Here is a 23,367-nt window from a genome sequence, read left to right as displayed (position 1 = left end):
GCCAGAGTAAGAGTTAAGACCTTAACCAGTAGGCCAGAGTAAGAGTTAAGACCTTAACCTGTAGGCCAGAGTAGGAGTTGAGACCTAAACCTGTAGGCCATACTATGAGTCTAAGACCTTAGCTAATAGGCCAGAGTAAGAGTTAAGACCTTAGCTATTAGGCCAGGGTAAGAGTTAAGACCTTAACCAGTAGGCCAGAGTAAGAGTTAAGACCTTAACCTGTAGGCCATAGTACGAGTCTAAGACATTAGCTATTAGGCCAGAGTAAGAGTTAAGACCTTAACCATTAGGCCAGAGTACGAGTCTAACACCTTAGCTATTAGGCCAGAGTAAGAGTTAAGACCTTAAACATTAGGCCAGAGTACGAGTCTAAGACCTTAGCTATTAGGCCAGACTAAGAGTTAAGACCTTAGCTATTGGGCTAGAGTAAGAGTTAAGACCTTAACCATTAGGCCAAAGTACGAGTCTAAGACCTTAGCTATTAGGCCAGAGTAAGAGTTAAGACCTTAACCAGTAGGCCAGAGTAAGAGTTAAGACCTTAACCATTAGGCCAGAGTATGAGTCTAAGACCTTAGCTATTAGGCCAGAGTAAGAGTTAAGACCTTAGCTATTAGGCCAGAGTAAGAGTTAAGACCTTAACCAGTAGGCCATAGTACGAGTCTAAGACCTTAGCTATTAGGCCAGAGAAAGAGTTAAGACCTTAACCAGTAGGCCAGAGTAAGAGTTAAGAACTTAACCTGTAGGCCATAGTACGAGTCTAAGACCTTAGCTATTAGGCCAGAGTAAGAGTTAAGACCTTAGCTATTAGGCCAGAGTAAGAGTTAAGACCTTAATCATTAGGCCAAAGTACGAGTCTAAGACCTTAGCTATTAGGCCAGAGTAAGAGTTAAGACCTTAGCTATTAGGCCAGAGTAAAAGTTAAGACCTTAACCAGTAGGCCAGAGTAAGAGTTAAGACCTTAACCGTTAGGCCAGAGTACGAGTCTAAGACCTTAGCTATTAGGCCAGAGTAAGAGTTAAGACCTTAACCAGTAGGCCAGTGTAAGAGTTAAGACCTTAACCATTAGGCCAGAGTCTGAGTCTAAGACCTTAGCTATTAGGCCAGAGTACGAGTCTAAGACCTTAGCTATTAGGCCAGAGTAAGAGTTAAGACCTTAGCTATTAGGCCAGAGTAAGAGTTAAGACCTTAGCTATTAGGCCAGAGTACGAGTCTAAGACCTTAGCTATTAGGCCAGAGTACGAGTCTAAGACCTTAGCTATTAGGCCAGAGTAAGAGTTAAGACCTTAGCTATTAGGCCAGAGTAAGAGTTAAGACCTTAGCTATTAGGCCAGAGTACGAGTCTAAGACCTTAGCTATCAGGCCATAGTACGAGTCTTACACCATAGCTATTGGGCCAGAGTAAGAGTTAAGACCTTAACCATTAGGCCAGAATATGAGTCTAAGACCTTAGCTATTAGGCCAGAGTAAGAGTTAAGACCTTAACCATTAGGCCAGAGTAAGAGTTAGGACCTTAACCATTAGGCAAGAGTACGAGTCTAAGACCTTAGCTATTAGGCCAGAGTAAGAGTTAAGACCTTAACCATTAGGCCAGAGTACGAGTCTAAGACGTTAGCTATTAGGCCAGAGTAACAGTTAAGACCTTAACCAGTAGGCCAGAGTAAGAGTTAAGACCTTAACCATTAGTCCAGAGTACGAGTCTAAGACCTTAGCTATTAGGCCAGAGTAAGAGTTAAGACCTTAGCTATTGGGCCAGAGTAAGAGTTAAGACCTTAACCATTAGGCCAGAGTACGAGTCTAAGACCTTAGCTATTAGGCCAGAGTAAGAGTTAAGACCTTAACCTGTAGGCCATAGTACGAGTATAAGACCTTAGCTATTAGGCCAGAGTAAGAGTTAAGAACTTAGCTATCAGGCCAGAGTAAGAGTTAAGACCTTAACCAGTAGGCCAGAGTAAGAGTTAAGACCTTAACCTGTAGGCCAGAGTAGGAGTTGAGACCTAAACCTGTAGGCCATACTATGAGTCTAAGACCTTAGCTAATAAGCCAGAGTAAGAGTTAAGACCTTAGCTATTAGGCCAGAGTAAGAGTTAAGACCTTAACCAGTAGGCCAGAGTAGGAGTTAAGACCTTAACCTGTAGGCCATAGTACGAGTCTAAGACCTTAGCTGTTAGGCCAGAGTACGAGTCTAAGACCTTAGCTATTAGGCCAGAGTAAGAGTTAAGACCTTAACCTGTAGGCCATAGTACGAGTATAAGACCTTAGCTATTAGGCCAGAGTAAGAGTTAAGAACTTAGCTATCAGGCCAGAGTAAGAGTTAAGACCTTAACCAGTAGGCCAGAGTAAGAGTTAAGACCTTAACCTGTAGGCCAGAGTAGGAGTTGAGACCTAAACCTGTAGGCCATACTATGAGTCTAAGACCTTAGCTAATAGGCCAGAGTAAGAGTTAAGACCTTAGCTATTAGGCCAGGGTAAGAGTTAAGACCTTAACCAGTAGGCCAGAGTAAGAGTTAAGACCTTAACCTGTAGGCCATAGTGTTGTAAATTAAAGCAGAATGTGATTAAGCATTTACTGAAAACATTAATGCTTCCCTTCGAGTTAAATATATAGTTAAGCCCAGTGTATCTAATATGTCTAATCAATATCAAGTCGCAGTTTGTTATTCATGTGCTGCAACCCACTGAGCTATCTTTTGTAATGTGCAAGCTTCAGGTGTATAGAATTGTTTCTGTAATATGGAAGCTTCTATCTTATTCTTGCCTTCTCAGTAAGAGACTTGTTATGCTACATTGCTTTCCTCCAGCTAAGTCTATAATATGGATGTTTCTGTATGTTTCTGTTATAAGAAATAGAAGCCTGTTAATGGCAGAAAAGACCTCTGATGCAGACATTTGTTCTGTAGCTCCGTGCATGGCACAATCCCCCTCCCTCTTGGAGTGTGATTTACTAAGAGCAGCTGAAAGTAAACGGTCTGAGGCCCCACGGCCGAGTTGTGAGATAAGCACATTCCTGTGCCTGAGCTGAGCTAATTATGTGCGCCAAATATGGGTCTTCCTCTCCTCCGAGCCAACTTGTAGATTTCCATGTGCTGACTTCATGTGTTCACTGAAAGTATATCTGTCTGGTTTTGACTGTAAGTCGTCAGTCTTCTCCGCGCACCTCGAGGGGTGAGGATGTGAGAGGCTCCTCTGGCCAGAGTTCCTTTGTATAATAAATGATTGACCCTTCTTCACTGCCAACTGACTGATCATTGATAATTGGTAATTGGGAATGGACTATTGGTAAGTGTGGTCCTATGGTAAAATAATTATAATACAACAGTTGGGGGCTCGTCCGGGATTCCGCGTTTAGGGTCACCCCCTCCTGTAAACAGGAGAAGAGGGATAGGGGGGAGTTCTGGTCAAAAGGGTGGATATGAAAATAAGGATCCTAATTGCAGAGCCAGTTTTTGGTGAGATTCCACTCTTGCGCCCAGAAGTCTCCCCAGCTGCAAGATGACCCATCGCCGGAATCCTATAAGGAGTAACCCAGGAGCTGACCGTGTTGGTCTTCAGAGCACTTTGTCAGGAGCTGGCAGTGGAGAATATGCAATCAGACCTGGGTGCAACCGGTGAGTAATTTGTTTGTTTGAAGCATGCGCTGTAGAGCAGTGCATTTGTTTGAAGCACGCGCTGGAGAGCGGTGCATTGACTTTGAGGCACGCGCCGGAGAGCGGTGTGCGTTTTGTTTGATTTGAAGCACTTGTTGTGAACAGTGCGTTTTGAAGCACTAGGTGCATTTTGTTTGAAACACGCGCTGTTGAGCGGTGCATTTGGAACAGTTAACTGCATTTGATTTGAGGGGTCATGAGGACCCTAGGAGAATTACGGAGGTCCTGCAGGATGGTCCATTAGGGACTGAGTGTAGGGACTCCGCGGATCTTTTGTGATTTGGAGACACTGATCAGACGTCTAGTTGTTACCTGTGTGTAACACATGGCCGGATTGCACTCGGAAAAGCCTGTGGCTGTATCTGGGTAGCCATGAGACATATCTGAGGTGCGGCTTGGACCACATCAGAACAGTCTCAGTGGTGAACCAGGGAGGCAATGGGATGGTCCGTAGTCCAGTTAGTGGTTACCCCTGTCTGACAGCCTCTTGCCAGTCTGTTGGAAGACTGCTTGTTGTGATTTTGTCGGTCCTTTTGAATAATTCTCCATGAACGGGAGTCGACGGGCTCTGTTCGTTTGTTTGGATGCATCAAGTTTGGATAGGTTGAACTGCAGAAAACGTTGTGTACACCTATTTTGCATTTTTGGTTAAAGCGCCGGCTATTTTTTTTTTTTTTTTTTTGGAAAATGTGTGTGAGTGGCGAATATATGCCTGCAAAAAAAAAAAAAACATGGCCATGTAAATGCGAGATTGTATGTTGGTAAGATTGCTCAGTTGAATGTAAGTACGCTATTAGTGAATAAGAATGTTGTGGTATGCTCAATTGTGTTTTGGAGGTTGCTAGCGCTGGAAAAAGCGTGTGATTGAATGACTGTGAATATGTGAAAAGAATTCTGAGAAGTGAGATTGTTGAGGAGTAAGTTTAATTTTGGTCTCATCACCGTCAATGCGTCGCAAAAGGAAATTGAGAGGGGTGTAGCTAGAGAAAGAGCAACCCCTGTGATTTGATGACACCCCTAATGTACAAAGTATTAATGTAAAATAATTAGTGAAAAGTTTAGCTTGAGAAAAATTGTGGGTATTTCGAATTTGCAAATTGTTCATGAATACAGGTTTGTGTTCTTGGTGGTTCAGTGAGTCAATGTGCTGGGTCCAGACGGTTGTAGGTCCTGATTCACGCTGAACATGCAGAGACTATCTGCTCTGTACTAGTAAGTTATGTGCTGTACATTATTCATAGTGAGCGTTTTTTCTAAACTGAGATTGGAAAAATAAGATTATGACCCCCCTGAAAACAAATTGTATATAAAAAGGATTTTTCAATAGGGCGAATTATTGCAGTTTATATGGAATTGGGAAGACTTTTTGTCTTTGACAGCCTCAGAGTGAGGAGAAGGTGGGGGCTAAAGAGCGCAGAATGCCGGGAGGTGAAATCACTGTTCAGAAAGCTTCTCTGACATAGAATCTGTGTAATGCCCGCAGCCGGGGAGCCTTGGAAGGAGGGGGGTCGGGAGTAGATAGAGAACAGATGGCTAGCAGCCCAGGCTCAAACCAGCACTGAGGGGCTATTTTTAGCTTCTCTGATAAGACAGGGCAGCTGAGAAACGAAACTCCAGCAGCCTCCCTTTGTTCTATTCTGTGCAAGACCAGTGCCCAAGGAAATGTCTATGGAAGACTGCTGTCTTTATTTCTTGCATTGATTCTAGACAAAAAAGTAAAATGATGCTCTTGCTTGAAATTTTGAGGGCTATATGCCTATATAAAAACGATTTTTCTAATTCAGACAATTCACAGTGGAAATTGTGGCCCAAAGCTGTCACCTCCAGCTGACTGGCGAGATGATAACAGTTAAGTAATGGAATTTCCTTTTTGTGCATTCCGTTTTGTCTTTTGATTGAAAGTTATAAGTGTTATTTTGTCTATTGTGGGACATGTTTCTCTTTTGTGTGTGCTGTATTTCTCTCTTCCGTCCACAGATTATTCATGGATTGTTCTGGGTGGTTTTAAGGCTGACAAGACAGGTGAGTTGGATTGGCAAAGTGATCAAAAAATTATAACTATGAGAAGAAACATGAGATATGCGCCTTCAAATAGGAAATCAGGGTACATTGTGTTGAAATAGATGCATAATACCTTTCCAAAAGAAATGTTCGTGTGTTTTTCAGTTTTGATTATTCTTGCTGGTCCTGTGTGTCAGAAACAACACAGTCTGTTCAGCTGGTCATCATTAAGATAACCCGCTGTCAGGTGGGGTGAGTAAGGCAGGAAAATCGTGAGAGAGGCAGGAGAATCAGTTATTGATTATAAGCCTGACAAATTAAGCAGGCTAGAATGTTCGCCTCTGAACTGTAGGTACAGTAATTGCGCATCACTGCTCATTTATATATGTTCTTGTAATTTGTTTATGCTTTCTGTGCTTGGTATACTGATGGCTTGGCATATGCATTCTATATATGTTTTGTTTTTGTGTTGTATTAACCAGTCTGTTTAGCATTAATACAAGTTCACCTGTGCGGTACAGAGATGTCAATCTCTGCGCAGCGCTTGGCTGGAACTTGTTCATAATTACTAAATTTCACAGACATGATATTATCATTATCATGCTGTCAAAATAGTAGACAACACGTTATCAGTGTATGTCTAATTGGCATTGGAAATGAATAAAACAAAAAACAAAAGTCATGCAAGACTAAAATATGTGTCACATGACTGCCTTTCTCTTTTAGACAGGCAGCCTCGGTCATATGTTTCCAGATTGGACATTATGGAACCATTTTGATCTGTACACTTGCATCCTAACACTTGAAATGCCTGTTTTAAATAGGACTGCCACCAGAAGCGCCTTTATTGCTGATGGGCAAAACAGCTGTTGCTGTTGCCACAAATGGAACAGGAAGGTTTATTTAGCTAAGACTCCCTCAGAGTGACAACTCTGCATTTTAGAAGGCTGTAAACGGGTTTCCACAAATGAGGCTCATGAGAAAATATCTGACAGGATTTCCTTTTCAAAGTTTACTTTGATAAGCTCATTCTTGTAAATGGTGGGGAAAAAAAAAGTTGTCATGTTTTTCAATTAGGCTATTGGGCTTGGGCTTCTGAAGGGAGATGTTTGAATATGAAAGGCGAGGGATGCAGCTTGTTTATAGGTGGAAATTATAGCACAACATATTATGGCCTCCTAGCATTAAGATTGACTTCAGGTTCGTGTAGTATCACCTAATAGGGACATTTGTATATGAGATGTCATTTGGCCAGCCTATAAGCTAAGACAATGAGATCTGTACATTTGCTAGAAGGATTTATCGCCATTTCAAAAGTGCTATGTACCTCCTATAATTTTGCTTATGCCCAGTTGCTACACACGGGGATTGATAGTGTTGATAGACACAGGGTTTGATAGTGTTTGACAGCATTGAAATCTGTTTCAGATTTCCTCCTGTCAAACAGGGGGAAGACAGGAGGGGGTTGGCTTCCTGCTGGCCCCTTAGGAGGTTAGCTCCCTGCTAGCCCCCTTAGAAATTAAGCCGAGGTAATATGTATGTTGCTCTCTTTAAGGGGAATTAGTTGTGGGTAGTTTTTGTTCTACTAAGCTTAGGCGAAATGACTAGTTCTTCATTATCTAGTCTGTGTGAATACACTCACAATCCTTACTAGGAGCTGATGTTTAGTAATTTGGATTAGGAAAAAAAGCAGTTTTGTCTTCGTGCAGCCCTTGGTACGTTGTTCAAACACGCATTCCTAGGCCATGTACCATGGACCCCCATATCATGTCAGCATGAGAAGTTAGCATGATGTATCTTGATTTGTATCCATACTTTATATACACGGAAATATGCTTTGTAGGATGGCCCATTCCTCTCTATGTCCCTTACATGATAGAAAGGGCTGAAGAACTGTACTGAAGCCATCTTGGATCATGACCAGTCGCGCCACAGGCCACGTGGTCCCTTTTGCCCACCATCAGCATGATTTAGCTCGTACCAGCCAAGAGACAGGTTGGATTGTATTTACGGCTAAGGCCCAAGGTCACATCTGCTAAGGGGAGTATCGAGTGAATTCCTCTAGGCCTGGGACGAGAAGGGAGTCACCTTGTTGACCTTCTCTGTAAAGATAGCAACTCCTTTGAGTACAGCTGCAACTAAATTTGGTATGAGCTCAAGAGTAGTCTCATGGCGTATGGCCACTCCCTCAAAGATTGCAGGCTGCCTGCTTTCAGTCACCTTGTTAAATACTAGGAACTGTTTTTCTGTACTTGGAAGAAAATTAACAACTATGTTACATTTCCTACATCACTAGGTTCTGCGGGATCTTCCAGAGTAAAAGGGAGAATGATACCCTGCAGAACGGTGATAAAGATGAGTCTTAATTTCCCATCAGTGCCAGCTACAGATGAGGGCTACATGTCCTGGCCCTACAGTCTCAGCACCCAGAAAGTAGTGAAATTGAACCGTGATTGCCAATGCTTCATCAACTACAGCATCGTGCTTGCTTCATTGGATGACGTCGGACATCAGAGAAGGAGGAGGCCCGTTGGCCACAGAACTTCAGTGCAAAAGTGCGAGGGAGAGGGATCCCTATTGTTGATGGCAGGACCATTGTTCAGTTTCTTCAGCTTTCTACCTGTCATGTGCTAGTAACCTCTGACAGCGCGTGGTCCCCTGATCCCCTCGGCCTGAGTTTGGCCACCTCCCTTTTCCTTTGTATCAACGGAAAGGCAGTGCCCCATAGAATCTACGAGTGGCAGAAGGCACTATATTGTGGTACCCATGAAGCAGCAGCCCAAATGTCCTCTGACACTGAATGATGAGTGTTGGAGCCTGAGGGTGTAGCTGAACTTGCTGCACAAAATGATCTGTATCCATGATAGTGCCTGCCACAGAGGAAAGATGTTGGTGCACTGCCTAGAGATAGAGACATTGAGACTTTTTTCCGAGTGAGCTGTTTGCCAGGAGGGCACTCCAACGGATACTGTGAAGAACTATTTTCTTGGAAGGCCTGATCAAGAGGCCCAATATGATGATGGGAGCAGACTTGATGAACAATAGAAGCCTGCCAGAGAGGCTTCGAACGGACTCTGGGCATAGTTGTATTTGCAGGAACAATTGGGTGTTATGAGACTGATTCTTACTGTTTTGGCTGGCACTGTTTTAGAATAGTGCTCTGATTAGTGGAAGTAGCGTTAAACTCATCTTAGGATGAAACGTACCCCTCTTTCACCTGAAAGTAGTATTGAGGAATGTCACTGTCTCACTGGAGTATGTCTATGACTTGTTTGATCCCACACAAAGACTGCCACAGAGGGAGTAATGATAGTATCTATTAGTTGTAGGGCCCACGGATTGCTTCACACTCTGTCTAGTAAAGAATGATCTGGTTTTGTCCCTAATTCTGTTATAGGTGTATAGGTAGATGGGCCTAATCATGGTAATACAAATATTTATCGCACTCCAAAGTGAAGTAAATTGGGTTGTGAAGATGTCCTGAGGTACAGTGTATTGCATCAGAGAATAGATCTTGAGAAAACAGTAACAAGGTGCTATGCATCTAAATGCCTGTTCAAACGTAATGAGGGAAGCATGAATTTTCCTTAACAGATATGACAATGAAGTGTAGGATTCCAATGGCTCAACCTCACTGAGTATGCTGGTTCTTTCCCTTGAGCAGAATGTTTCCCATTCAGTTGACTCAGTTAGATGTATATAATGTGAAAATGTCTTTATTAGAAAATGTATCTGAGTACCTGTATATAGTAATGCAGAACATATCATTCCATATATGTCGTCCAAGAATATAGGTTGACCTAGGCTTTAGGCCTCAATTTGAATTTATAATTGACATATACGATGATTATTCTTGGAAACCGGATGTCTTCAGTAAATGCTGAAAGGGTCGTCTGTTGTAAATTAAAGCAGAATGTGATTAAGCATTTACTGAAAACATTAATGCTTCCCTTCGAGTTAAATATATAGTTAAGCCCAGTGTATCTAATATGTCTAATCAATATGAAGTCGCAGTTTGTTATTCATGTGCTGCAACCCACTGAGCTATCTTTTGTAATGTGCAAGCTTCAGGTGTATAGAATTGTTTCTGTAATATGGAAGCTTCTATCTTATTCTTGCCTTCTCAGTAAGAGACTTGTTATGCTACATTGCTTTCCTCCAGCTAAGTCTATAATATGGATGTTTCTGTATGTTTCTGTTATAAGAAATAGAAGCCTGTTAATGGCAGAAAAGACCTCTGATGCAGACATTTGTTCTGTAGCTCCGTGCATGGCACAATCCCCCTCCCTCTTGGAGTGTGATTTACTAAGAGCAGCTGAAAGTAAACGGTCTGAGGCCCCACGGCCGAGTTGTGAGATAAGCACATTCCTGTGCCTGAGCTGAGCTAATTATGTGCGCCAAATATGGGTCTTCCTCTCCTCCGAGCCAACTTGTAGATTTCCATGTGCTGACTTCATGTGTTCACTGAAAGTATATCTGTCTGGTTTTGACTGTAAGTCGTCAGTCTTCTCCGCGCACCTCGAGGGGTGAGGATGTGAGAGGCTCCTCTGGCCAGAGTTCCTTTGTATAATAAATGATTGACCCTTCTTCACTGCCAACTGACTGATCATTGATAATTGGTAATTGGGAATGGACTATTGGTAAGTGTGGTCCTATGGTAAAATAATTATAATACAACAATAGTACGAGTCTAAGACCTTAGCTATTAGGCCAGAGTAAGAGTTAAGACCTTAACCATTAGGCCAGAGTACGAGTCTAACACCTTAGCTATTAGGCCAGAGTAAGAGTTAAGACCTTAAACATTAGGCCAGAGTACGAGTCTAAGACCTTAGCTATTAGGCCAGACTAAGAGTTAAGACCTTAGCTATTGGGCCAGAGTAAGAGTGAAGACCTTAACCATTAGGCCAGAGTACGAGTCTAAGACCTTAGCTATTAGGCCAGAGTAAGAGTTAAGACCTTAACCATTAGGCCAGAGTACGAGTTTAAGACCTTAGCTATTAGGCCAGAGTAAGAATGAAGACCTTAGCTATTAGGCCTGAGTAAGAGTTAAGACCTTAGCTATTAGGCCAGAGTACGAGTTAAGACCTTAACCAGTGGGCCAGAGTAAGAGTTAAGACCTTAACCTGTAGGCCAGAGTAGGAGTTAAGACCTAAACCTGTAGGCCATACTATGAGTCTAAGACCTTAGCTACTAGGCCAGAGTAAGAGTTAAGACCTTAGCTATTAGGCCAGAGTAAGAGCTAAGACCTTAACCAGTAGGCCAGAGTAAGAGTTAAGACCTTAACCTGTAGGCCATAGTACGAGTCTAAGACCTTAGCTATTAGGCCAGAGTAAGAGTTAAGACCTTAGCTATTAGGCCAGAGTACGAGTTAAGACCTTAACCATTAAGCCAGAGTACGAGTCTAAGACCTTAGCTATTTAGCCAGAGTAAGAGTTAAGACCTTAGCTATTAGGCCAGAGTAAGAGTTAAGACCTTAACCATTAGGCCAGAGTACGAGTCTAAGACGTTAGCTATTAGGCCAGAGTAAGAGTTAAGACCTTAACCAGTAGGCCAGAGTAAGAGTTAAGACCTTAACCATTAGTCCAGAGTACGAGTCTAAGACCTTAGCTATTAGGCCAGAGTAAGAGTTAAGACCTTAGCTATTGGGCCAGAGTAAGAGTTAAGACCTTAACCATTAGGCCAGAGTACGAGTCTAAGACCTTAGCTATTAGGCCAGAGTAAGAGTTAAGACCTTAACCTGTAGGCCATAGTACGAGTATAAGACCTTAGCTATTAGGCCAGAGTAAGAGTTAAGAACTTAGCTATCAGGCCAGAGTAAGAGTTAAGACCTTAACCAGTAGGCCAGAGTAAGAGTTAAGACCTTAACCTGTAGGCCAGAGTAGGAGTTGAGACCTAAACCTGTAGGCCATACTATGAGTCTAAGACCTTAGCTAATAAGCCAGAGTAAGAGTTAAGACCTTAGCTATTAGGCCAGAGTAAGAGTTAAGACCTTAACCAGTAGGCCAGAGTAAGAGTTAAGACCTTACCCTCTAGGCCATAGTACGAGTCTAAGACCTTAGCTATTAGGCCAGAGTAAGAGTTAAGACCTTAACCATTAGGCCAGAGTACGAGTCTAACACCTTAGCTATTAGGCCAGAGTAAGAGTTAAGACCTTAAACATTAGGCCAGAGTACGAGTCTAAGACCTTAGCTATTAGGCCAGACTAAGAGTTAAGACCTTAGCTATTAGGCCAGAGTACGAGTCTAAGACCTTAGCTATTAGGCCAGAGTAAGAGTTAAGACCTTAACCAGTAGGCCAGAGTAAGAGTTAAGACCTAACCTGTATGCCATAGTACGAGTCTAAGACCTAAGCTATTAGGCCAGAGTAAGAGTTAAGACCTTAGCTATTAGGCCAGAGTAAGAATTAAGACCTTAACCAGTAGGCCAGAGTAAGAGTTAAGACCTTAACCTGTAGGCTAGAGTAAGAGTTAAGACCTTAACCTGTAGGCCATAGTACGAGTCTTAGACCTTAGCTATTAGGCCAGAGTAAGAGTTAAGAATTTAACCAGTAGGCCAGAGTAAGAGTTAAGACCTTAACCTGTAGGCCATAGTACGAGTCTAAGACCTTAGTTATTAGGCCAGAGTAAGAGTTAAGACCTTAACCAGTAGGCCAGAGTATGAGTTAAGACCTTAACCATTAGGCCAGAGTACGAGTCTAAGACCTTAGCTATTAGGCCAGAGTACGAGTCTAAGACCTTAGCTATTAGGCCAGAGTAAGAGTTAAGACCTTAGCTATTAGGCCAGAGTAAGAGTTAAGACCTTAGCTATTAGGCCAGAGTACGAGTCTAAGACCTTAGCTATTAGGCCAGAGTAAGAGTTAAGACCTTAACCATTAGGCCAGAGTACGAGTCTAAGACCTTAGCTATTAGGCCAGAGTAAGAGTTAAGACCTTAACCAGTAGGCCAGAGTAAGAGTTAAGACCTTAACCAGTAGGCCAGAGTACGAGTCTAAGACCTTAGCTATTAGGCCATAGTAAGAGTTAAGATCCTAACCATTAGACCAGAGTACGAGTCTAAGACCTTAGCTATTAGGCCATACTAAGAGTTAAGACCATAGCTATTAGGCCAGAGTATGAGTCTAAGAGCTTAACTATTAGGCCAGAGTAAGAGCTAAGACCTTAACCATTAGGCCAGAGTACGAGTCTAAGACCTTAGCTATTAGGCGAGAGTAAGAGTTAAGACCTTAACCAGTAGGCCAGAGTAAGAGTTAAGACCTTAACCTGTAGGCCAGAGTAGGAGTTGAGACCTAAACCTGTAGGCCATACTATGAGTCTAAGACCTTAGCTAATAAGCCAGAGTAAGAGTTAAGACCTTAGCTATTAGGCCAGAGTAAGAGTTAAGACCTTAACCAGTAGGCCAGAGTAAGAGTTAAGACCTTACCCTCTAGGCCATAGTACGAGTCTAAGACCTTAGCTATTAGGCCAGAGTAAGAGTTAAGACCTTAACCATTAGGCCAGAGTACGAGTCTAACACCTTAGCTATTAGGCCAGAGCAAGAGTTAAGACCTTAAACATTAGGCCAGAGTACGAGTCTAAGACCTTAGCTATTAGGCCAGACTAAGAGTTAAGACCTTAGCTATTAGGCCAGAGTACGAGTCTAAGACCTTAGCTATTAGGCCAGAGTAAGAGTTAAGACCTTAACCAGTAGGCCAGAGTAAGAGTTAAGACCTAACCTGTATGCCATAGTACGAGTCTAAGACCTTAGCTATTAGGCCAGAGTAAGAGTTAAGACCTTAGCTATTAGGCCAGAGTAAGAATTAAGACCTTAACCAGTAGGCCAGAGTAAGAGTTAAGACCTTAACCTGTAGGCTAGAGTAAGAGTTAAGACCTTAACCTGTAGGCCATAGTACGAGTCTTAGACCTTAGCTATTAGGCCAGAGTAAGAGTTAAGACTTTAACCAGTAGGCCAGAGTAAGAGTTAAGACCTTAACCTGTAGGCCATAGTACGAGTCTAAGACCTTAGTTATTAGGCCAGAGTAAGAGTTAAGACCTTAACCAGTAGGCCAGAGTTTGAGTTAAGACCTTAACCATTAGGCCAGAGTACGAGTCTAAGACCTTAGCTATTAGGCCAGAGTACGAGTCTAAGACCTTAGCTATTAGGCCAGAGTAAGAGTTAAGACCTTAGCTATTAGGCCAGAGTAAGAGTTAAGACCTTAGCTATTAGGCCAGAGTACGAGTCTAAGACCTTAGCTATTAGGCCAGAGTAAGAGTTAAGACCTTAACCATTAGGCCAGAGTACGAGTCTAAGACCTTAGCTATTAGGCCAGAGTAAGAGTTAAGACCTTAACCAGTAGGCCAGAGTAAGAGTTAAGACCTTAACCAGTAGGCCAGAGTACGAGTCTAAGACCTTAGCTATTAGGCCAGAGTAAGAGTTAAGATCCTAACCATTAGACCAGAGTACGAGTCTTAGACCTTAGCTATTAGGCCAGACTAAGAGTTAAGACCATAGCTATTAGGCCAAAGTATGAGTCTAAGAGCTTAACTATTAGGCCAGAGTAAGAGCTAAGACCTTAACCATTAGGCCAGAGTACGAGTCTAAGACCTTAGCTATTAGGCCAGAGTAAGAGTTAAGACCTTAGCTATTAGGCCAGAGTAAGAGTTAAGACTTTAACCATTAAGCCAGAGTAAGAATAAAGACCTTAAACATTAGGCCAGAGAAAGAGTCTAAGACCTTAACCATTAGGCCAGAGTAAGAGCTAAGACCTTAACAATTAGGCCAGAGTAAGAGTCTAAGACCTTAACCATTAGGCCAGAGTAAGAGTTAAGACCTTAACCATTAGGCCAGAGTAAGAGTCTGGCCAGAGTAAGAGTTAAGACCTTTACCATTAGGCCAGATTAAGAGTCTAAGACCTTAACCATTAGGCCAGAGTAAGAGTTAAGACCTTAACCATTAGGCCAGTGTAAGAGTCTAAGACCTTAACCATTATGTCAGAGTAAGAGTCTAAACCTTAGCTATTAGGCCAGACTAAGAGTTAAGACCTTAACCATCAGGCCAGAGTATGAGTCTAAGACCTTAGCTATTAGGCCAGAGTAAGAGTTAAGACCTTAACCATTAGGCCAGAGTACGAGTCTAACACCTTAGCTATTAGGCCAGAGTAAGAGTTAAGACCTTAACCATTAGGCCAGAGTATGAGTCTAAGACCTTAGCTATTAGGCCAGAGTAAGAGTTAAGACCTTAACCAGTAGGCCAGAGTAAGAGTTAAGACCATAACCTGTAGGCTATAGTACGAGTCTAAGACCTTAGCTATTAGGCCAGAGTAAGAGTTAAGACCTTAGATATTAGGCCTGAGTAAGAGTTAAGACCTTAACCATTAGGCCAGAGTACGAGTCTAAGACATTAGCTATTAGGCCAGAGTAAGACTTAAGACCTTAACCATTAGGCCAGAGTAAGAGTTAAGACCTTAACCATTAGGCCAGAGTACCAGTCTAAGACCTTAGCTATTAGGCCAGAGTACGAGTCTAAGACCTTAGCTATTAGGCCAGAGTAAGAGTTAAGACCTTAACCTGTAGGCCATAGTACGAGTAAAAGACCTTAGCTATTAGGCCAGAGTAAGAGTTAAGAACTTAGCTATCAGGCCAGAGTAAGAGTTAAGACCTTAACCAGTAGGCCAGAGTAAGAGTTAAGACCTTAACCTGTAGGCCAGAGTAGGAGTTGAGACCTAAACCTGTAGGCCATACTATGAGTCTAAGACCTTAGCTAATAGGCCAGAGTAAGAGTTAAGACCTTAGCTATTAGGCCAGGGTAAGAGTTAAGACCTTAACCAGTAGGCCAGAGTAAGAGTTAAGACCTTAACCTGTAGGCCATAGTACGAGTCTAAGACCTTAGCTATTAGGCCAGAGTAAGAGTTAAGACCTTAACCATTAGGCCAGAGTACGAGTCTAACACCTTAGCTATTAGGCCAGAGTAAGAGTTAAGACCTTAAACATTAGGCCAGAGTACGAGTCTAAGACCTTAGCTATTAGGCCAGACTAAGAGTTAAGACCTTAGCTATTGGGCTAGAGTAAGAGTTAAGACCTTAACCATTAGGCCAAAGTACGAGTCTAAGACCTTAGCTATTAGGCCAGAGTAAGAGTTAAGACCTTAACCAGTAGGCCAGAGTAAGAGTTAAGACCATAACCTGTAGGCTATAGTACGAGTCTAAGACCTTAGCTATTAGGCCAGAGTAAGAGTTAAGACCTTAACCATTAGGCCAGAGTATGAGTCTAAGACCTTAGCTATTAGGCCAGAGTAAGAGTTAAGACCTTAACCAGTAGGCCAGAGTAAGAGTTAAGACCATAACCTGTAGGCTATAGTACGAGTCTAAGACCTTAGCTATTAGGCCAGAGTAAGAGTTAAGACCTTAGATATTAGGCCTGAGTAAGAGTTAAGACCTTAACCATTAGGCCAGAGTACGAGTCTAAGACATTAGCTATTAGGCCAGAGTAAGACTTAAGACCTTAACCATTAGGCCAGAGTAAGAGTTAAGACCTTAACCATTGGGCCAGAGTACCAGTCTAAGACCTTAGCTATTAGGCCAGAGTACGAGTCTAACACCTTAGCTATTAGGCCAGAGTAAGAGTTAAGACCTTAAACATTAGGCCAGAGTACGAGTCTAAGACCTTAGCTATTAGGCCAGACTAAGAGTTAAGACCTTAGGTATTGGGCTAGAGTAAGAGTTAAGACCTTAACCATTAGGCCAAAGTACGAGTCTAAGACCTTAGCTATTAGGCCAGAGTAAGAGTTAAGACCTTAACCAGTAGGCCAGAGTAAGAGTTAAGACCATAACCTGTAGGCTATAGTACGAGTCTAAGACCTTAGCTATTAGGCCAGAGTAAGAGTTAAGACCTTAACCATTAGGCCAGAGTATGAGTCTAAGACCTTAGCTATTAGGCCAGAGTAAGAGTTAAGACCTTAACCAGTAGGCCAGAGTAAGAGTTAAGACCATAACCTGTAGGCTATAGTACGAGTCTAAGACCTTAGCTATTAGGCCAGAGTAAGAGTTAAGACCTTAGATATTAGGCCTGAGTAAGAGTTAAGACCTTAACCATTAGGCCAGAGAACGAGTCTAAGACATTAGCTATTAGGCCAGAGTAAGACTTAAGACCTTAACCATTAGGCCAGAGTAAGAGTTAAGACCTTAACCATTAGGCCAGAGTACCAGTCTAAGACCTTAGCTATTAGGCCAGAGTACAAGTCTAAGACCTTAGCTATTAGGCCAGAGTAAGAGTTAAGACCTTAACCTGTAGGCCATAGTACGAGTAAAAGACCTTAGCTATTAGGCCAGAGTAAGAGTTAAGAACTTAGCTATCAGGCCAGAGTAAGAGTTAAGACCTTAACCAGTAGGCCAGAGTAAGAGTTAAGACCTTAACCTGTAGGCCAGAGTAGGAGTTGAGACCTAAACCTGTAGGCCATACTATGAGTCTAAGACCTTAGCTAATAGGCCAGAGTAAGAGTTAAGACCTTAGCTATTAGGCCAGGGTAAGAGTTAAGACCTTAACCAGTAGGCCAGAGTAAGAGTTAAGACCTTAACCTGTAGGCCATAGTACGAGTCTAAGACCTTAGCTATTAGGCCAGAGTAAGAGTTAAGACCTTAACCATTAGGCCAGAGTACGAGTCTAACACCTTAGCTATTAGGCCAGAGTAAGAGTTAAGACCTTAAACATTAGGCCAGAGTACGAGTCTAAGACCTTAGCTATTAGGCCAGACTAAGAGTTAAGACCTTAGCTATTGGGCTAGAGTAAGAGTTAAGACCTTAACCATTAGGCCAAAGTACGAGTCTAAGACCTTAGCTATTAGGCCAGAGTAAGAGTTAAGACCTTAACCAGTAGGCCAGAGTAAGAGTTAAGACCTTAACCATTAGGCCAGAGTATGAGTCTAAGACCTTAGCTATTAGGCCAGAGTAAGAGTTAAGACCTTAGCTATTAGGCCAGAGTAAGAGTTAAGACCTTAACCAGTAGGCCATAGTACGAGTCTAAGACCTTAGCTATTAGGCCAGAGAAAGAGTTAAGACCTTAACCAGTAGGCCAGAGTAAGAGTTAAGAACTTAACCTGTAGGCCATAATACGAGTCTAAGACCTTAGCTATTATGCCAGAGTAAGAGTTAAGACCTTAGCTATTAGGCCAGAGTAAGAGTTAAGACCTTAATCATTAGGCCAAAGTACGAGTCTAAGACCTTAGCTATTAGGCCAGAGTAAGAGTTAAGACCTTAGCTATTAGGCCAGAGTAAAAGTGAAGACCTTAACCAGTAGGCCAGAGTAAGAGTTAAGACCTTAACCGTTAGGCCAGAGTACGAGTCTAAGACCTTAGCTATTAGGCCAGAGTAAGAGTTAAGACCTTAACCAGTAGGCCAGTGTAAGAGTTAAGACCTTAACCATTAGGCCAGAGTCTGAGTCTAAGACCTTAGCTATTAGGCCAGAGTACGAGTCTAAGACCTTAGCTATTAGGCCAGAGTAAGAGTTAAGACCTTAGCTATTAGGCCAGAGTAAGAGTTAAGACCTTAGCTATTAGGCCAGAGTACGAGTCTAAGACCTTAGCTATTAGGCCAGAGTAAGAGTTAAGACCTTAGCTATTAGGCCAGAGTAAGAGTTAAGACCTTAGCTATTAGGCCAGAGTACGAGTCTAAGACCTTAGCTATCAGGCCATAGTACGAGTCTTACACCATAGCTATTGGGCCAGAGTAAGAGTTAAGACCTTAACCATTAGGCCAGAATACGAGTCTAAGACCTTAGCTATTAGGCCAGAGTAAGAGTTAAGACCTTAACCATTAGGCCAGAGTAAGAGTTAGGACCTTAACCATTAGGCAAGAGTACGAGTCTAAGACCTTAGCTATTAGGCCAGAGTAAGAGTTAAGACCTTAACCATTAGGCCAGAGTACGAGTCTAAGACGTTAGCTATTAGGCCAGAGTAACAGTTAAGACCTTAACCAGTAGGCCAGAGTAAGAGTTAAGACCTTAACCATTAGTCCAGAGTACGAGTCTAAGACCTTAGCTATTAGGCCAGAGTAAGAGTTAAGACCTTAGCTATTGGGCCAGAGTAAGAGTTAAGACCTTAACCATTAGGCCAGAGTACGAGTCTAAGACCTTAGCTATTAGGCCAGAGTAAGAGTTAAGACCTTAACCTGTAGGCCATAGTACGAGTATAAGACCTTAGCTATTAGGCCAGAGTAAGAGTTAAGAACTTAGCTATCAGGCCAGAGTAAGAGTTAAGACCTTAACCAGTAGGCCAGAGTAAGAGTTAAGACCTTAACCTGTAGGCCAGAGTAGGAGTTGAGACCTAAACCTGTAGGCCATACTATGAGTCTAAGACCTTAGCTAATAAGCCAGAGTAAGAGTTAAGACCTTAGCTATTAGGCCAGAGTAAGAGTTAAGACCTTAACCAGTAGGCCAGAGTAAGAGTTAAGACCTTAACCTGTAGGCCATAGTACGAGTCTAAGACCTTAGCTGTTAGGCCAGAGTACGAGTCTAAGACCTTAGCTATTAGGCCAGAGTAAGAGTTAAGACCTTAACCTGTAGGCCATAGTACGAGTATAAGACCTTAGCTATTAGGCCAGAGTAAGAGTTAAGAACTTAGCTATCAGGCCAGAGTAAGAGTTAAGACCTTAACCAGTAGGCCAGAGTAAGAGTTAAGACCTTAACCTGTAGGCCAGAGTAGGAGTTGAGACCTAAACCTGTAGGCCATACTATGAGTCTAAGACCTTAGCTAATAGGCCAGAGTAAGAGTTAAGACCTTAGCTATTAGGCCAGGGTAAGAGTTAAGACCTTAACCAGTAGGCCAGAGTAAGAGTTAAGACCTTAACCTGTAGGCCATAGTACGAGTCTAAGACCTTAGCTATTAGGCCAGAGTAAGAGTTAAGACCTTAACCATTAGGCCAGAGTACGAGTCTAACACCTTAGCTATTAGGCCAGAGTAAGAGTTAAGACCTTAAACATTAGGCCAGAGTACGAGTCTAGGACCTTAGCTATTAGGCCAGACTAAGAGTTAAGACCTTAGCTATTGGGCTAGAGTAAGAGTTAAGACCATAACCATTAGGCCAGAGTAAGAGTTAAGACCTTAACCATTAGTCCAGAGTACGAGTCTAAGACCTTAGCTATTAGGCCAGAGTAAGAGTTAAGACCTTAGCTATTAGGCCAGAGTAAGAGTTAAAACCTTAACCAGTAGGCCATAGTACGAGTCTAAGACCTTAGCTATTAGGCCAGAGAAAGAGTTAAGACCTTAACCAGTAGGCCAGAGTAAGAGTTAAGAACTTAACCTGTAGGCCATAGCACGAGTCTAAGACCTTAGCTATTAGGCCAGAGTAAGAGTTAAGACCTTAGCTATTAGGCCAGAGTAAGAGTTAAGACCTTAATCATTAGGCCAAAGTACGAGTCTAAGACCTTAGCTATTAGGCCAGAGTAAGAGTTAAGACCTTAGCTATTAGGCCAGAGTAAAAGTTAAGACCTTAACCAGTAGGCCAGAGTAAGAGTTAAGACCTTAACCGTTAGGCCAGAGTACGAGTCTAAGACCTTAGCTATTAGGCCAGAGTAAGAGTTAAGACCTTAACCATTAGGCAAGAGTACGAGTCTAAGACCTTAGCTATTAGGCCAGAGTAAGAGTTAAGACCTTAACCAGTAGGCCAGTGTAAGAGTTAAGACCTTAACCATTAGGCCAGAGTCTGAGTCTAAGACCTTAGCTATTAGGCCAGAGTACGAGTCTAAGACCTTAGCTATTAGGCCAGAGTAAGAGTTAAGACCTTAGCTATTAGGCCAGAGTAAGAGTTAAGACCTTAGCTATTAGGCCAGAGTACGAGTCTAAGACCTTAGCTATTAGGCCAGAGTAAGAGTTAAGACCTTAGCTATTAGGCCAGAGTAAGAGTTAAGACCTTAGCTATTAGGCCAGAGTACGAGTCTAAGACCTTAGCTATCAGGCCATAGTACGAGTCTTACACCATAGCTATTGGGCCAGAGTAAGAGTTAAGACCTTAACCATTAGGCCAGAATACGAGTCTAAGACCTTAGCTATTAGGCCAGAGTAAGAGTTAAGACCTTAACCATTAGGCCAGAGTAAGAGTTAGGACCTTAACCATTAGGCAAGAGTACGAGTCTAAGACCTTAGCTATTAGGCCAGAGTAAGAGTTAAGACCTTAACCATTAGGCCAGAGTACGAGTCTAAGACGTTAGCTATTAGGCCAGAGTAACAGTTAAGACCTTAACCAGTAGGCCAGAGTAAGAGTTAAGACCTTAACCATTAGTCCAGAGTACGAGTCTAAGACCTTAGCTATTAGGCCAGAGTAAGAGTTAAGACCTTAGCTATTGGGCCAGAGTAAGAGTTAAGACCTTAACCATTAGGCCAGAGTACGAGTCTAAGACCTTAGCTATTAGGCCAGAGTAAGAGTTAAGACCTTAACCTGTAGGCCATAGTACGAGTATAAGACCTTAGCTATTAGGCCAGAGTAAGAGTTAAGAACTTAGCTATCAGGCCAGAGTAAGAGTTAAGACCTTAACCAGTAGGCCAGAGTAAGAGTTAAGACCTTAACCTGTAGGCCAGAGTAGGAGTTGAGACCTAAACCTGTAGGCCATACTATGAGTCTAAGACCTTAGCTAATAAGCCAGAGTAAGAGTTAAGACCTTAGCTATTAGGCCAGAGTAAGAGTTAAGACCTTAACCAGTAGGCCAGAGTAAGAGTTAAGACCTTAACCTGTAGGCCATAGTACGAGTCTAAGACCTTAGCTGTTAGGCCAGAGTACGAGTCTAAGACCTTAGCTATTAGGCCAGAGTAAGAGTTAAGACCTTAACCTGTAGGCCATAGTACGAGTATAAGACCTTAGCTATTAGGCCAGAGTAAGAGTTAAGAACTTAGCTATCAGGCCAGAGTAAGAGTTAAGACCTTAACCAGTAGGCCAGAGTAAGAGTTAAGACCTTAACCTGTAGGCCAGAGTAGGAGTTGAGACCTAAACCTGTAGGCCATACTATGAGTCTAAGACCTTAGCTAATAGGCCAGAGTAAGAGTTAAGACCTTAGCTATTAGGCCAGGGTAAGAGTTAAGACCTTAACCAGTAGGCCAGAGTAAGAGTTAAGACCTTAACCTGTAGGCCATAGTACGAGTCTAAGACCTTAGCTATTAGGCCAGAGTAAGAGTTAAGACCTTAACCATTAGGCCAGAGTACGAGTCTAACACCTTAGCTATTAGGCCAGAGTAAGAGTTAAGACCTTAAACATTAGGCCAGAGTACGAGTCTAGGACCTTAGCTATTAGGCCAGACTAAGAGTTAAGACCTTAGCTATTGGGCTAGAGTAAGAGTTAAGACCATAACCATTAGGCCAGAGTAAGAGTTAAGACCTTAACCATTAGTCCAGAGTACGAGTCTAAGACCTTAGCTATTAGGCCAGAGTAAGAGTTAAGACCTTAGCTATTAGGCCAGAGTAAGAGTTAAAACCTTAACCAGTAGGCCATAGTACGAGTCTAAGACCTTAGCTATTAGGCCAGAGAAAGAGTTAAGACCTTAACCAGTAGGCCAGAGTAAGAGTTAAGAACTTAACCTGTAGGCCATAGCACGAGTCTAAGACCTTAGCTATTAGGCCAGAGTAAGAGTTAAGACCTTAGCTATTAGGCCAGAGTAAGAGTTAAGACCTTAATCATTAGGCCAAAGTACGAGTCTAAGACCTTAGCTATTAGGCCAGAGTAAGAGTTAAGACCTTAGCTATTAGGCCAGAGTAAAAGTTAAGACCTTAACCAGTAGGCCAGAGTAAGAGTTAAGACCTTAACCGTTAGGCCAGAGTACGAGTCTAAGACCTTAGCTATTAGGCCAGAGTAAGAGTTAAGACCTTAACCAGTAGGCCAGTGTAAGAGTTAAGACCTTAACCATTAGGCCAGAGTCTGGGTCTAAGACCTTAGCTATTAGGCCAGAGTACGAGTCTAAGACCTTAGCTATTAGGCCAGAGTAAGAGTTAAGACCTTAGCTATTAGGCCAGAGTAAGAGTTAAGACCTTAGCTATTAGGCCAGAGTACGAGTCTAAGACCTTAGCTATTAGGCCAGAGTACGAGTCTAAGACCTTAGCTATTAGGCCAGAGTAAGAGTTAAGACCTTAGCTATTAGGCCAGAGTAAGAGTTAAGACCTTAGCTATTAGGCCAGAGTACGAGTCTAAGACCTTAGCTATCAGGCCATAGTACGAGTCTTATACCATAGCTATTAGGCCAGAGTAAGAGTTAAGACCTTAACCATTAGGCCAGAATACGAGTCTAAGACCTTAGCTATTAGGCCAGAGTAAGAGTTAAGACCTTAACCATTAGGCCAGAGTAAGAGTTAGGACCTTAACCATTAGGCAAGAGTACGAGTCTAAGACCTTAGCTATTAGGCCAGAGTAAGAGTTAAGACCTTAACCATTAGGCCAGAGTACGAGTCTAAGACGTTAGCTATTAGGCCAGAGTAAGAGTTAAGACCTTAACCAGTAGGCCAGAGTAAGAGTTAAGACCTTAACCATTAGTCCAGAGTACGAGTCTAAGACCTTAGCTATTAGGCCAGAGTAAGAGTTAAGACCTTAGCTATTGGGCCAGAGTAAGAGTTAAGACCTTAACCATTAGGCCAGAGTACGAGTCTAAGACCTTAGCTATTAGGCCAGAGTAAGAGTTAAGACCTTAACCTGTAGGCCATAGTACGAGTATAAGACCTTAGCTATTAGGCCAGAGTAAGAGTTAAGAACTTAGCTATCAGGCCAGAGTAAGAGTTAAGAC

Source organism: Triturus cristatus, chromosome 6 (genome assembly GCF_964204655.1).
Source record: "Triturus cristatus chromosome 6, aTriCri1.1, whole genome shotgun sequence".
Taxonomy (NCBI): Eukaryota; Metazoa; Chordata; class Amphibia; order Caudata; family Salamandridae; genus Triturus; species Triturus cristatus.
The sequence above is the reverse complement of the archived record's forward strand: the minus strand, read 5'-3'. Positions refer to the sequence as shown.